At 46.9% G+C, this 16,552-nt stretch overlaps 1 long non-coding RNA gene across 3 annotated transcripts in view; it reads right to left on the bottom strand.

Annotated features, from left to right (window-relative positions):
• LOC308595894 overlaps positions 1-16,552 on the bottom strand; it is a 43,722-nt gene that overhangs the window by 3,968 nt on the left and 23,202 nt on the right. Inside the window, exons 1-2 of one of the 3 annotated variants that reach the window (XR_014012190.1) lie at positions 8,678-8,878; positions 874-1,276 (exon numbers count right to left, since the gene is read on the bottom strand). This is a non-coding gene — a long non-coding RNA (uncharacterized lncRNA). Of the gene's footprint in view, positions 1-873; positions 1,277-1,661; positions 1,810-8,677; positions 8,879-16,552 lie in introns of those variants that run through there. The other 2 variants (XR_014012191.1, XR_014012189.1) reach the window with 2 other exon arrangements.

The following is a 16,552-nucleotide window of genomic DNA, read 5'->3' as shown; positions in this document are numbered from 1 at the left end:
ACCATTTTTTTACAGTAAGCTCCACAACTTGAGTGTGAAACCAATCCTCAGTCCAAAAGACGGTTTGCCAAAGCCACTTCCGCCCTGCAGAGGAGGTGGAGTTGTGGGCTTCACACCCCCACCACGCGTGCGGTGGCTGGAGCCCAGCCCCTGCACGATTGGGGGAATCCCCAGCCACATCACCCCCTGGCCAGCCAATCTCCTGGCTTTGGGGGCATGGCCTGCCCTATTTAACACAGGCGTAGCCAGGGATCTCCCTCTTTTCCCTCCTACGAGCTGTTCATGTTTCCCACTCTCCTGCCCTTTAAGGTTTTCATTCCTTGACCTTGCTATGGACCTTGGTTGGTTGCCATTGAGGGGCCTGGTAGGAATTTTTCCCACTTGGCAAATTGGCACCAGTGATTGGTTTTCACCTACCTCGTAGCAAATCGCCACGACTTCCTTGGTATTGGTGGTTAGGCATTGGTATTGATATTGCTCTGTAGATGGAAGAGGGGAGGTAGCGCCATCACCTGCCCCACATATTGAAGGGTAGTCCAATAATGGATTCCGGGGGGAGTGACTCTGTCTGAAGCCTATAGAGGTGAGGGCCTAAGGCACACCCCCTAGAGGTGACCCCGAGAGAGTTCCTAGTTGATGTGCATCAGCAGGACTCCCCCTACCGGTGGTTAACCCTTCTCGGACTTCAAGCGGAAGTCAGATATAGTCGGTTAGGACCAATGCCTAAGCCAATACCGCTCATCACCTGTAACCAATAAAGTTGTGGCCTTATTTAGCCCATTAACCTTAATAATTGTGTCATGTGTCTTTATTTCCACTGGGGGGGGGGGGACTTGCCACGCAAATGCCGATCGAGCTACAGCTCCTTCCTACCTTAACAGCATCTGGTCGCTCATTCAGAATCACAGGCGGATTTCTGCCAGAGGATCCTGTGCCCTGTCCCTCCCCTCCCCCCCTCAAGCACACAGACATCCATTGCCCAACTTATGGTGGGGTGTGAGAAAGCAGTGTAAGACACATTGCAGAACAGTGTTGGTAAATATGGAATGGGAAGCCCACGAGATAATTGCATTTTAAAAGAAGATACTCCCACATTCCACAGGATGGCAGACAATCTTCTTGTCTTTATTGCCGCCCAAGCAGAATGTGTGTACGGCTTTCGATTGCTGCGTTCAGTGCAGCCAGATAAGCGAACTCCTGTATTCTTCACGGAGTGATTTCAGAATAATGTGCTCCAGGGACATGGCCATTTACAAATGTGATGACAATCCATTTCCTATTGTAAAAGAAAAAGAAATCAAGTGACAAGGCAAAGTTTCTCTATATGATAAAATAATGGTGTTTTTTTTAAAAAAAAAAAAACTTCCAAAAAGAAAGACTTGCTAATTCAACAATGGCTCCCGATGCTTACATTCTTGTTATTAGTCTTATCCATCTAACCGGCGAAAAAAAGGTAAACACCGTGTTGGATTTTTCTCCTGCTCTCCCATTTTTCTTTTTCAAATATCTAAAGGCTTACATAGATTTGGTTGGCCCAAAGTGATCCTGGGGTGTAGAGAGGGAGGTTGCATTTGAAAAGCAAGAGTACAAACCAGTCACCCCGAAGTCCTCTTGAATGAACCCATCGATTTGGAGTAAGATCCCCCAGCCTGCAGACCTACCAATGTCGTTGGACTCTAGTTGCATTATACCTGGCCACTGGTCATGCTGGCTCAGGCTGATGGGAGTTGTGGTGCAAAATCTCCAGAGGGCACCAGGTTTGGCTGATCTGGAGGTACAGGTGGCAAAGGGATTTTGAGGCAAGTGAACCAGGTACATCTTTATCATGGTCATAGGCCAGCATAAATACATATCTAAAAAGGTAAAGGGACCCCTGACCATTAGGTCCAGTCGTGACCAACTCTGGGGTTGCGGCGCTCATCTCGCTTTATTGGCCGAGGGAGCCAGTGTACAGCTTCCAGGTCATGTGGCCAGCATGACTAAGCCGCTTCTGGCGAACCAGAGCAGTGCACGGAAACGCCGTTTACCTTCCCGCCAGAGCGGTACCTATTTATCTACTTGCACTTTGACATCCTTTCGAACTGCTAGGTTGGCAGGAGCTGGGACCGAGCCATGGGAGCTCACCCCGTTGCAGGGATTCGAACCGCCGACCTTCTGATCAGCAAGTCCTAGGCTCTGTGGCTTAACTGATAGAGCCATCCATGTCCCTTAGTACATATCTAGAGCATGCTAAATAGGCAATAGAGCAACTGCAGAAGTAGGAGACCATATAACACCGGTCTTGAAAGACCTACATTGGCTCCCAGTACGTTTCCGAGCACAATTCAAAGTGTTGGTGCTGACCTTTAAAGCCCTAAACGGCCTCGGTCCAGTATACCTGAAGGAGCGTCTCCACCCCCATCATTCTGCCCGGATGCTGAGGACCAGCGCCGAGGGCCTTCTGGCGGTTCCCTCATTGCGAGAAGCAAAGCTACAGGGAACCAGGCAGAGGGCCTTCTCGGTAGTGGCGCCCGCCCTGTGGAACGCCCTTCCAGCAGATGTCAAAGTGATAAACAACTACCTGACATTCAGAAGACATCTTAAGGCAGCCCTGTTCAGGGAAGTTTTTAACATGTGATATTTTACTGTATTTTTGGTTTTTATGGAAGCCGCCCAGAGTGGCTGGGGAGGCCCAGCCAGATGGGCGGGGTATAAATAATAAATTATTATTATTATTATTATTATTATTATTATTATTATTATTATTATTATTATTATTGGAGATAAGCCCCAATTCAAGTTTTGCCCACAAATTGAATGCAATTGCTGGCCTTGGCCAAAGGTTGTCTATCTGACTTGGCCCCAGCCCCCTGGGGTATGCAGACAGTCATACTGAACTACTCTACAAATGTTTGGCTTCACATGGAAGGACAGTTTCATGCAAAGATGTGCTCTCCTAAGCCCACATTCCCAGCATTTTTGCATCCCTGTCTCAGCAGCATCTAAGTTGACTTGGTCATGTCTGCAGAATGGAAGATGGGGGGGAACCCCAAGCACGTGCTCTATGGGGAACTGGCTTCTTGCACTTGGCCCGTTGGCAGGCCAACTCTGTGTTACAAAGGTTCCTGCGAACAAGACATGAAGGCTGGCAGAATCAGCCCTGCCATGTGGGAAACCCTTGTAGAAGACCACATGTGAGACAGACAGGTGACCAGAGGAGGAAACCCTTGTAGAAGACCACAGGTGAGACACACAGGAGACCAGAGGAGGAAACCCTTGTAGAAGACCACAGGTGAGACAGACAGGTGACCAGAGGAGGAAACCCTTGTAGAAGACCACAGGTGAGACAGACAGGTGACCAGAGGAGGAAACCCTTGTAGAAGACCACAGGTGAGACAGACAGGTGACCAGAGGAGGAAACCCTTGTAGAAGACCACAGGTGAGACAGACAGGAGACCAGAGGAGGAAACCCTTGTAGAAGACCACAGGTGAGACAGACAGGTGACGAGAGGAGGAGTGGCTGCTGGAAGGAGCGCAGAGAGAAGAAGCGCCCTGGTGCATCTGCTGCAACACAACCGGACACCTTCATCTGCCCCAGCTGCAACAAAACATGTCTCTCCTGTGTTGGTCTCTACAGCCTCAGCAGGCGATGTAACTCTCCAACGTTTTGACTTCACCCTCAAAGGCGCACTCCTCCATTGGATGCCAACAACTTCACAGAGCTGCTGTAAGGCTTACATAAGAGAAATGCTTCACAAACATGGGGAGCCGTGTTCTAGCACATTGGGCTATTTGTCAATCTACACACACGGTGTTCCAGTATGTGATTATCTGTACACATGACTTTGCTGTAGAAACACATTGCATAACTTGTAAAAGTGCAAACATCAAAGGATAGGTCTGTGTTTCACTCTTTGAATTGTTTTGTAACGTTCAAACTGGGTAGGTTTGCCTTGAAATGCAACATCAGTTGTAACATCTGAGGTGGCCCAACACTTATTTTACAGTGTACATCCCCAGATCCTTATATTTTCCACACATTTTGGCTATTATTGGCATGGGTACAAGCTTCTGGCAGGAGCATAGGGAGCTGCCTTATACCAAGTTGGAACATTTGTCCATTTAGCTGTCAGGAGTGCGTGCAGGAGCCAGGCCCTGTGACCAGTAGGACTTTGCAGGACTGGGGCCTTCCTAAGTTTGCTCTGGAGAGGCAAGGTATGGCTGCACAGGGGAGGCCGCTTGGTAATTAACTGCACCTGGTAGCAAGGGAAGGGATATAAGGTCAGCATTTCCCTTCGGCTCTTTGCCACAGCAACTCATTTCCTGCCTTGCTGCGTTTGGCTTCTTGCTTTCTGATCCTCAGACCTCGGCTTCGTGACTCCTTGCTTGTCAACCCTCGGACCCTTGACTTCATGACTCCTTGCTTCTTGACCCTTGGACCCTTGACTTTGTGACTCCCTGCTTCCTGACCCTCGGACCCCTGGCTCCTGGACTCTCGTTCCTGCTCCCACCCCACCATCTTGCCCCTGGTCCTGATGTCCTCAGCAGGGACTTGGATTGCCCGTAGACCTGACCATGACATTAGCTCACTATTGTGTACTGGCAACAGATCTCAGGGGTTTCAGGCAAGGTTTCTTCCAGCCCTACCTAGAGATGCTGGGGACAGAGGGTTCATCCACACTTCCACTTGTCCCATGATTTGTAGCCACGGGCCTTTCAGATTTTTCTTTTGAACCATCGCTTCCCCGGGGAAAACCTGCCGTTGACTTCAGAATTGCAACAAAGTGTGTTCTCCTTCCTAGAGAGCACATGTTGCACTGGGGTCTGAACAGGCCACCCCTCTGTTGCTGGGCGGGTTAGCATGGATGACCATCCACAGTGATTGGGCGGTTGGGTTACTGGGCAAATTTTGGTGTTGCCATTTAGGGGGACGGACCAAAGGTTATAAAATCAAGTCATGCAGCACTGACAGGGCTCTTTTTCTGCGTACATCAGATCACCCGCCCACCCTCCCTAATCTAGGGCTATTGCATTAACCTTGCTATGCCTGTCATGGGGTCATCTGCTTTGGGGGCAGGGGCCTGGTAGGAATTTTGTCCATTTGGCTGATTGGCTGGCGCCATTTGGTTTTTGCCTACTGCGTAGCAAATCGTCACAACTTGTAAGGTTGCGATTAGAAATTGGTTTAGGAACTGGTTGGTGGAGGGATATGGATTGGCGGTGCCTGCCCCTCCAATACTGCTGCTGCAAGGGATTCCATTAAAGGAATCCAGGGGCTTGCCATTCTTTCATCCATACCCCTGAATGGGGCTTAGGGCTGCGCAAGCCCCCAGGAGCATGCAGGGAGAGGTGAGGGTCTGGTGCCCGGCTCCATGCTCTCCCCAATATTGTTTTCCCTTACTGGCTTTCGCTGGAATCCAGAAGTCAGTTCTGTCCCTGAGCGTGGGGACAGATAGTCATAACCAATGCCTAAGCAACCACTCACATTAATGTATTTTAATAAAGTTGTGGCCAAAATTATGCCAAAAACCTTTAACAAAAAATATGTGTGAATTGTGAATCATTTAGGGGTGGCTTAGGGGACCTCGACATGCAAACATCAATCTGCAGAAAACCCAACTGACGTTCCTTCTGATTCAGAACAGTTTTTCCTGGGGAAAGTGGCCAGACAAAATAAAAATTTCTCAAACACACCTAGAAACAGAAGTTTGAACATGGGACCTTTTGCATGCAAAGCTGATAAGACATTGAACAGCACGATAAATACCGTACTTTTTGCTCTATAAGACTCACTTTTTCCTTCCTAAAAAGTAAGGGGAAATGTCTCTGTGTCTTATGGAGCAAATGCAGGCTGCGCAGCTATCCCAGAAGCCAGAACAGCAAGAGGGATTGCTGCTTTCACTGCACAGCGATCCCTCTTGCTGTTCTGGCCTCTGAGATTCAGATTTTTTTTTTCTTGTTTTCCTCCTCCCAAAACTAGGTGCGTCTTGTGGTCTGGTGCATCTTATAGAGCGAAAAATACGGTATGTCAACCCTGTGTGTGGCAGTTGCGAAAAAGGATTACAGTAGTGCCCCGCAAGACGAATGCCTCGCAAGACGGAAAACTCGCTAGACGAAAGAGTTTTCCGTTTTGGAGGTGCTTCGCAAAACGAATTTCCTATGGGCTTGCTTCGCAAGACGACAATGTCTTGCGAGTTCCTGCTGGGTTTTTTTCCTCCCCCCCTTTTTCTAAGCCGCTAAGCCGCTTATCAGCTGATCCGATCAGCAGATAAGCCGCTAAAAGCCGCTAATAGCGCTAATCCGCTAATCCGCTAATCCGTCAATGGGCTTGCTTCGCAAGACGAAAAAAACGCTAGACGAAGAGAATCACAGAACGGATTTTTTTCGTCTTGCGAGGCACCACTGTAATTCCGTGCTAGGGATCATTAGGAAAGGAATTGAAAATAACATTGCCAATATCTTAGGCCATTACACAAATCTATGGCGCAACCACATTTGGAATACTGTGTACCATTCCGATTGTTTCCCTATCCCCACCCCCAAAAATTGGTCCTCTTTGATCTATGGAGGTATTTTCAGCTAAAAGGATTTTGCTACCGTTTGTGAAATCTCTTGATGATCGTATTGGGAGGAGGAGAATTGCCTTGTGCTGCTCATCCACTTGTTTCAAGCCCCATGCCTTCAATAAAACCCCACTTCTTCCTATATAGCTTGGCTTCCTGCCCCACAAATCACACTGTTACGCAGATCATTCAAAAAATATAGATGGCGGAAAATCTCCGAGCGTCCTCCGATACGATTTGCAAACTGACAGATCACTCTCCCTTTCACCTCTAAATCTGCCCAGTTTTTTTTGTTTTTTTATATAAATACCCTCTTGTTATAAATCTCAGAGTTTTAGCAGGATTCGCTTTGTCCATTTATCAAAAACACGGAGCTAAATGGTTCCAATGGGGAAAAGAGCAGACTGCCTCTTTTTATTTTCTTCCTCCCCCTCCCCACCCCCTGTAGAAATGTGATCTCCGAACTCCACAAATCAAAATTCTTATCTCATGTTGATGCCAGCACATAAAGCACAAGCCCTGCGGTAGATGAATGTCTACCAGCAGAAAGCATTATTAGTCTCTTTAGCTTGCTGGCTTCTGCTGACCTACTTTTAACTTGCTCGCAATAATGTACCGTACCTGAGTAATATTGACAGCCCATCTGCTGTGATGAATTAATAATATCACTACTTTTCCTCCTTCCCCTCCCACCTTTGCATCACAAAGTGCTGAGATAGTTAATTCGAATAGACCTGGGTTTTACTTGAAACATGGATAGAATGCTCAGATTATTCCTTTTTTAAAAAAAAAAAAAACTGCATCAGAACCAATCTATTAAATCCACTTTCCTGCTACCCGTGACACTGGTTAACTTTGTGGTTAGCCAGTTTGTGGTATCCTACGAGGCACAAATACTCTTCCTTCCTCTGATCATCATAGCATTCGGAACCCTTCCGCTCAGTCCACTAGAGTGGAATATGGGAAAGGCTGGGTCACAACGGACCAATGACTGTTCCTGGGTCAGAACCCATTGTTTGCCGTTAGAAGAAAAACAGATTTGTACTAGGGCAAACAGAATGTCTGGAGAGGGAAAAATTGAGGGACTTAGAGGGCTGATTCGGGGCTCAGACATACTTGTGTTGGGTTTGTGGTTTCTTCCATTTGTCCCAAGACTTCTGAGTGATAACCAGCCTCATATAACCAACATGCTTAAGTCTAATTCATGCATGAAGGGGTTAATGCCATAGAGTAAGCTGTCCTGCCAGGCTTGGTTAGGTCACTCTTCCTCACCTTGGGAGGGATTAGGTAATCAACCCTTTATTCCCCAGCGTATCTGAGAAGGTCAATGCATGAAGAGCTTTTGAGCTAGTTGCTTGCAGCTCAGACCGCATGGCTCTTACAAGCCTTTCTTGTGTTCCTGTACCCCTGATTTAGGGACTTTCACCACTGAAACTAAGCAAAGTTTTATTGCCCATGTTTTCTGAATGTTGTATGGAAAACATTGCACAAACAATAAAACTTAGCTTCGTTAAAATGCTTGAAGGTCCCTAAATTATTGGTATGGTAACACAATAAAGGCTTGTAAGAGTCATGTGGTCAGAGATGCAGCACACACTGAGCTTCTCGGCTAGCCGCTTATATGAGTCTGGTAACCCCAAAACGTCTAGGCATGGGTCTGAGAAGCATTTCTTTAATCCTGCCACATTCCCTGGGGAAAACTGTGGTTTACCATTGAATAGGAACAAACATCAACCAGACTGGGAAGGAAGCACACTGGAAAGCTTGGACATCTCCTCCTGTGGTGACAAGGACCCAAGCAGCTGCATTTAACCCTTTAATGAAGTGCAGGAGAGCTGATCAGAGATCTCCAGCCATCAGATCTAGTTTTCATTTCCTTTTGCTACTAAGGAGTGGCAACAGCACCTCTCACTTTTCAGAGTTCCCCGGGAAAGAGGGCTTGATTGCTAAACCACTCTGGGAATTGTAGCTCTGGGGGTGGGGGAACAGGGCAAACAACTCTCAGCACCCTTAACAAACCACAGCTCCCCAGAATCTTTTGGGGGTAAGGCATGGTTGTTGAAAGTGGTAACATAACCATTCAAATGTGGCCTTAGCTAAACCAGATTTCAGGAAAAACAAAACATAGGACTGACCTACTGGCCAGTCAAGGAAAGGATCCATTCATCCCTCTTTGCAGCAAGGCCAGGCCAAAGGGAATCAATGGAGGATTCAGTCATGATGCAGCCTGGAAGGAAAATACTGTGGCTTCTTCTTCCACTCCAGAGTCTTCAGAAACTCATCAAAATGGACCCCATTAGGCAAGATCTCATTCCAGCTTTAGCCAAGCCTGGTAGAAGGGCCCTTCAAAGACAACTGTTCATAAAACTTTGTAAACTGCTTCGAAGCCTTTTTTGCATTAAGCCATACTGTATATTTCCTGCCAACCTAGCAGTTCGAAAGCACATCAAGTACAAGTAGATAAATAGGTAGCTCTCTGGCGGGAAGGTAAACAGCGTTTCCGTGCGCTGCTCTGGTTCGCCAGAAGTGGCTTAGTCATGCTGGCCACATAACCCGGAAGCTGTACGCCGGCTCCCTCGGCCAATAAAGTGAGATGAGCGCCACAACCCCAGAGTCGGTAATGACTGGACCTAATGGTCAGGGGTCCCTTTACCTTATACTATATATTAATTCACAATTTATTTAATAATATCAACAAAAACAACAACACAGTCTCTTGGATGTGGAATATCCAGATGGCCACTTGCACGCTGCCCTCGCCTTTTTAAAAATCAGGTATGTTTTGACCCTGTGTACAAGGCCACGTGACGGATTGCCTCATAGACCCTTGAGATCAGACACCGTGACCCACTTTTCTTGAGTGTTCTTGAAGGTGGGAGGATAGTTCAGCTTCTTGCCTCCTACAGACATACGCCATACCATCCAGGTGCTTGGTACAGCCACCTACTCTGTGGTATTTGTTTAATTACATTCCCCATTTGCCAGAGGGTGGTGTAAGGTAGTTTAAAAAAGTGTCTCATCCTGTATTCTGCAGGGGTTTTTTAATTAACACGGGTTGAAGCATCCACCCACATCTAAGGCTGGGAAAAGAACATCTATTTCTCAGGGTTACCTCACGAGTTCTGCTCCCATGACCATTAAGGATGGATTTCTTCTCTACACAGTTTGTTCACGCAATAATAATAACTCAAAGGCGTGTGAGAGCAGCACTGTGTTGTGGTCAACAGACTGACCTGCAAACTTAGGTGTCCCAGAGAAACTCCCTGCTCAGACCAGGACATCTTCTAACCTCCTCAACCCTTGTCTGTCGCTGTGGTTGTTCTTCCTGTGTGTTCCCACAGGAGATACTGAGGCACTCCATTCTCCAGGACCATAAATCTGCCCAGACCCTTCATGAGTTCTTCCAGTTCAACCACCTTGCTTGATCAGATCCAGGATACTTGCTTACTGGAAGGTTGTGTTCAGACATAACAACTTATATGAGGTATAAAATCATGCACGATGGAGAGAAAATGGAACAGGACTTATTCATGCAGTACAGTGGTACCTTGGTTCTCAAATGCCTTGGTACTCAAACAACTTGGAACCCAAACACTGCAAACCCAGAAGTAAGTGTTCTGGTTTTTGCGAACCTTTTTCGGATGCCAAATGTGCTCCATTTTGAGTGTTACACTTCCAATTTGAGCGCCACACTTCCGTTTTGAGTGCCACAATTCTGTTTTGAGTGTTACACTGAGGTCTGTCTGTTTTTGCTCTTTATTTTGTGTTTTTGTGGCTCTTTTTGTTTTGTTTTTGTGATTGTGTGGAACCCAGTTCAGCTACCGATTGATTGTTTGTGTGACTGCAGTACATGGTTTATTGCTTTCATTTTATGGATCAATGGTCTCGTTAGATAGTAAGATTCATGTTAAATTGCTGTTTTAGGGGTTGTTTTTGAAAGCCTGGAAGGGATTAATCCATTTTGCATTGCTTTCTATGGGAAAGCGCACCTTGGTTTTGGAACGCTTTTGGTTTTGGAACAGACTTCTGGAACGGATTAAGTTTGAGAACCAAGGTACCACTGTACATAGTTAAACTATGGAACTCTTCCCCACAAGATGCAGTGATGGCCACCAACTTGGATGGCTTTAAAAGGAGGTTAGACAGATGCTTGGAGGGTAAGACTAGCACTGTCTACCAGCATCACTGGCTATGTGGTACCTCTACTGTCAGAAGCTGTATGCCTTTGAATGCCAGGGTCAGCTTACCATCAGCCTGGCCGGGAGCAGTGATTGAGGTTCAGCACGACTGTGGCCAAGCCAGGGTGGTCTTCTGCTCCCTGCACGGCCGGAGGATGATGTCATACCCTCCTCCACCAACCACACAGGTTGCTGGACCTTTTCCATAGGGGAGATGAGGGTGTGGCTTGGGTAGTGGACCAAGGGGGAAACTTTCCCCCTCCGTTCAGCTCTCTGGCTATAAAGCCAGCCATGCCCAGGACTCTGTGTCCCAGTCAGTGTTGGATTCCCCCCTCCCCTGCCCCCCCATACTGCATGTTATGTGGTAAACTTGCTATGGAAATATTTGGTCACTTTATGTGGGTCCAGGAACAAATTCTCCTTCAGACAAATTGCCTACCTCACAGCAATTGTCACAACTTGTTGGCAGCTAAGATGTTGGGTTGGATCCTTAGTCAAGACAGATGGGTGGGAAATTGGGGCACCTCCGAGAAATTGGGGCACCTCCTTAAAGGGGCAAGGGAGAGATGCTTCTGTCCTGAGGCCCAGATGGGGGCTGATGGGCCACAGCACACACACACACACACACACACACACACACACACACACACAAAATGGCAATCTTGCAGGGATTACCCAATTTGAGGTACATCAAAGGGTGATCATTAACCCAGGATTGACCCTGCCAAATAATCAACCAGCAGATGGGCTGGATGATTCAGTACAGTATACACACCCAATTCCTACGCTCAAACCTATTCCCATCTGTAATCAATAAACCCATCTGTAATCAATAATCAATGTGTATCTGAAGAAGTGTGCATGCACACGAAAGCTCATACCAAGAACTAACTTAGTTGGTCTTTAAGGTGCTACTGGAAGGAATTTTTTTTTATTGTAATCAATAAAGTTATGGCCTGTTTAACCCCAATGTGTTTGTCCTGTAGTTTTTCGCATCTTCCATGCCTTAGCCTCCACTGGCTGTGGGCTCACTGGGCCTTCAATTCCTGGGAATCAGGAGTGGGGAGAATACTGTTGTAGTCAGATCCTGCTTAAGCATTTCCCAGAGCTATCTGGCTGATCACTATGAGAACAGCATGCTGGACTAGGTGGACTTTGGGCCGTATCCAGCAGGCCCTTCTTGTGTAGATACAGTGGTACCTTGGTTCTTGAACCTAATCTGTTCCAGAAGTCCGTATGACTTCCGAAACATTCGAAAACCAAGGCGCGGCTTCCGATTGGCGCAGGTGTCCCGGAAACAATAGCCGACAGCCACATCGGATGTTCGGCTTCCAAAAAAAGTTCGGAAACCGGAACACTTACTTCTGGATTTTTGGTGTTCAGGAGCTGAAATGTTCGAGTACCAAGGTGTTTGAGAACCAAGGTTCCACTGTATATGGTTCTGGGTAGCCCTAAGAGTATTATGGGATTCCAAGTACCTTGCATCTTACCTTTGTCACACATTTTGGCTACTAGCGTAGAGCGCATTGCAGGTATTGTGGCACTATTCACACAGCAAGATCTATTGTGACGATGTTGACATTTTCGAAAGTAGGGGGTCCATGGGTTGGCTTTTGAAAAACAGGGTACGCAGCACTTAGCTACCGTATTTTTCGCTCTATAACACACACCCAACCATAACACGCACGTAGTTTTTAGAGGAGGAAAACAAGAAAATAAATATTCTAAACGAAACAGTGGATATATGATTTTTGTGGTTCATGCTGTGGCCACAGACATGTGATCTGACGGTGAGTTTGGAGTAGCCCAATGCAAAAATCCTGAGGATCCATGTGGACCCATGCTTTGTAACCATGTTTTTGCACCACTGCGGCCCCAGGCATCAGTGGGTGCATGATTTTTTTGGTGCAAGCTGTAGCCATGGACATGCTATGTGATCTGATGGTGAATTTGGGGGACCCAGTGCAGAAATCCTGAGGATCCATGTGGATCCGTGCTTTGCAACCATGTTTTAAGTGGGGAGGGAAGGAAAAGCACTCAAGGGACAAGGGACACGCGTGGGGTGTGTGGAGAAGGATGCTGCTAATAATGCAGAAGAGGGGTTTAAGGGGAGAAGGAACACGCGCAGGCTCTTTAAAGGAGCCAACCGGACAGGAGCCACTTACATGAGTGTAAGTGGCTCCTTTCCTCTCCCACTTTGCTCCTTTAAAGCAAGCAGGCTCTCTGTCCCTCTCTCCTCCCCACTCAGTGGCTCTTCTCCCGCTTTGCTGTTTCAAAGTGAGCCACGGAGGAGGGAAGGAAGGGGAACCATGGATCCTCTGCTCACGACTGCAGCAGATCCCCACCACCACCCGTAGGCATTCCCTCCATAACACACACAGACATTTCCCCTTTAATTTCTAGGAGGAAAAAAGTGAGTGTTATGGTGCAAAAAATGCGGTAATTGCGAACCACTGTCTTAAGCTAGTATTTGAATCTATGGTGCAACCGCTTTGGAAATACAGTGCACCATTCTGATTGCCTCAACTCAACAATGGTATTATAGAGCTGGAGAAGTTTCAGAAACGGGCGACCAAAATGATTAAAGGGGTGGAGAAACTCCCCTATGAACCATGGTTACAACATCTGGGGCTGTCCCATTTAGAGAAAAGTTGAGTAAGAGGCGTGTAAATGATTGATGGAGTGGTGACAGTGGATGAAGAGATGATTGCAGGCTTCCCACAGGCATCTGGTCAGCCACTGTGAGAACAAGATGGTGGACTTGATGGTCTGTTGACCTGAGTCAACCGACTCATCTTACATCCTCGAGCTTTCTCCCTCACCCATAATACTAGCACTCAGGGGCATCCAACGAAATTGGATGTTGGAAGAGTCAGGACATGCAAAATTTAAAGCATTCTCACCAGGTACAGAGTTAAACCATGGAATTTGTTCCCACAAGATGGCTCCAACTTGGAGGGCTTTGAAAGAGGATTAGACTGATTCAGGAAGACTATAGCTATCAATGACTATGTTTAGTCTTGCCTGTTGGAGGTGCTATTCCTCTAAATGAGAAAGAGGAAACATGGTACAGGTATATAAAATGATGTGTGGTCCCGATCTTGCGCTTCCCAGAGCCATTTGGCTGGTTCCATGCTTAGCAGTGCCTTGCCTTGCACTCATAGAGCAGTCATGACATGACATGAAATTTATTACGGTCAGAGACCAGCTTGAGAAACACAAATGGAACTACAATCCCAATAGCAAAACAAACATTTAAAACAATATACAACAATGGATTTTAAGTTTAAAGGTGTGATAGGCATGTTGTTGTTTAGTTGTTTAGTCGTGTCCGACTCTTCGTGACCCCATGGACCAGAGCACACCAGGCACTCCTGTCTTCCACTGCCTCCCACAGTTTGGTCAAACTCAGGCTGGTAGCTTCAAGAACACTGTCCAACCATCTCATCCTCTCTTGTCCCCTTCTCCTTGTGCCCTCCATCTTTCCCAACATCAGGGTCTTTTCCAGGGAGTCTTCTCTTCTCATGAGGTGGCCAAAGTATTGGAGCCTCAGCTTCAGGATCTGTCCTTCCAGTGAGCACTCAGGGCTGGTTTCCTTCAGAATGGATAGGTTTGATCTTCTTGCAGTCCATGGGACTCTCAAGTCTCCTTCAGCACCATAATTCAAAAGCATAAATTCTTCGGTGATGCTTTTGAATTATGGTGCTGGAGGAGACTCTTGAGAGTCCCATGGACTGCAAGAAGTGATAGGCATATAAACACATAAAAACTTTAAAATAGATTACCTTAGAGAAATGACCCAAAGTCGCCCGTGGATCCAGGTTTGGGAATTTTCTTAACAAACTAGATTGAGTCGGGGGATGGTCTGTGCCTACAGATCTGTGTGCAGAATCTGGCGACAAACCAGGTCATCTTGTGGTCTTTGCCTAACAGGAGAAGATCGAATTTTTGCTTTACCGGGAGGTCAGCAAGCCTCCCCAGCAGGGTGTCAATGGTTTCTCTACATGCTTCATTGTAAAAGGGACATCTAAAAAAATATGTGTTCAGGGCTTCCTATATCCCCCAAAGGACAGGCACAAATTCTGCAGTCATATGGGACTTTTTTAAAGGATACTTCCAAGACCGGCGAGGGCAGAACCGAGCTTCTGGCGAGTGTAAAAGCCCTTCTTGCATTTTTGGATACAAGAAAAAAGAGATATGCTGCTGGTGCAGCTATGTATCTCTCAATTTCTACAATTTTGTAATCGGGGCACCTTAAGAAGTCCTGTTGTCTCTCGGTGTCTATAATTCTTTGCCTAACCATTGCTTTTGCTTGGCCCGAGCCCAGCCTTAGAAGGGCTTGAGGGGCAAAACCCAGTTTCTGAAGAGTGTTCATGACTGCTGTCTGCCTCCCTGCATAGAGCAGTCACTCCTTGCCCTTTTCTGAACCTTTGCCAACTCTACAATAGCCTATTTGCAGCGAGACCTACTTAGGCTAGTGGGCCAGAGAGTCCCTGCCTCTGTTGTTGTAAGCCTGAGACTGTGCCCTGGGGAAATTCAGCGCCCCTCCTAGAACATGACCCACAATTCTCTTTTGATGTCAGGCTTCAGTTGTAGATGTTGCTTGCTTGCTTGCTTATTCAATTTGGATACTGCCCAGAGGCCACAGGGCAGTCCAACATAAAAATACAATATGAGAACACAAAATACATAATAAACAGAAACAAACCAATAATCCCCGCTCCTACAAACAAAAGGCCATAGATTGTTTAATCAGCCAAAGGCCTGGTTTTAGAGAAACGTTTTCGCCTGGCACCTAAAGACGTGTAACGAAGGTGCCAGACAAACCTCCCTGGGGGGGGGGAGCATTCCACAAACGGGGAGCCACCACAGAAAAGGCCTGTTCTCATGTTGCAACCCTCTGGACCTCTCACAGAGGAGGTACATGAAGAAGTGCCTCTGGTGATTATCACAAGGTCTGAATCAGTTCAGATGGGGAGAGGTGTGCCTTGAGGTATTGCAGTGTTCTGAGTTCCTTGACAGAGAATTCAGTGTGATAAGGGCTTTCTAAAAAAACAACAACCAGATATGGGGACTCCCATCAGCCCCAGTCAGCAAGGACCATGCTCAGGGATGATGGAAGGTGGAGTCCATTGTCTTTTGGGGGGGCTGCAGATTCCCTACCCATGCTCTAAACAAGCAGGCCCTGTACCAGGTAAGGCTTAGTATATTCCTTTTTAAATTTTATTTTTTGTAATGAGAGGTGGGTGTGACTTCTGATGAACAGACCGGGACACTGGCTTCTCTCTGACAAAATTTCACGGCTTTACGTCAGAACCTCTTAAAAAAATTAAAAGGCAGCTTTCTCAGCTCTGCGTCGCTTCATTCCTTGTGCCTCTGACCTCCCATAGAGGGCGCCAGAGTTCCACTTCCTTGATATGGCGAAGACTACACATGTTGCCTATTCATGAGTGAGTACGCATAATGTACGGCGCGCAACATACTATGTGTGAGGCCCGGGACTTGTTAGTGACACTGACAGATCATTTCTTATCTATGAGATGTGAAGACTGGCCAAATATCAGCATCCATTTGTGTCGGCTGCATGTGCTGGTACACGATCAAATTAGATTGTGGAATGTAAAGGTCATTAAAGGTTCAGCCAATACAGCAAGGTTTAGCAAGCCAGCAAATGACTATCGGTCGCAAGTAAACAGGCAAATAAATTAGATCCCTTTTGGGGAGCAAAGAAGTAGGCTAGTGGTGCAGCTGAAAGGCTTCTCTATCCCCTGTCCCAGAGCATGTTTGTGTCTAGGTTGTGGCTTGGAACCAAAGGTACGCCATCTTGGCTTC

Source organism: Podarcis bocagei (assembly GCF_964188305.1).
Source record: "Podarcis bocagei genome assembly, chromosome: 10".
Taxonomy (NCBI): Eukaryota; Metazoa; Chordata; class Lepidosauria; order Squamata; family Lacertidae; genus Podarcis; species Podarcis bocagei.
The sequence above is the reverse complement of the archived record's forward strand: the minus strand, read 5'-3'. Positions and strand labels throughout refer to the sequence as shown.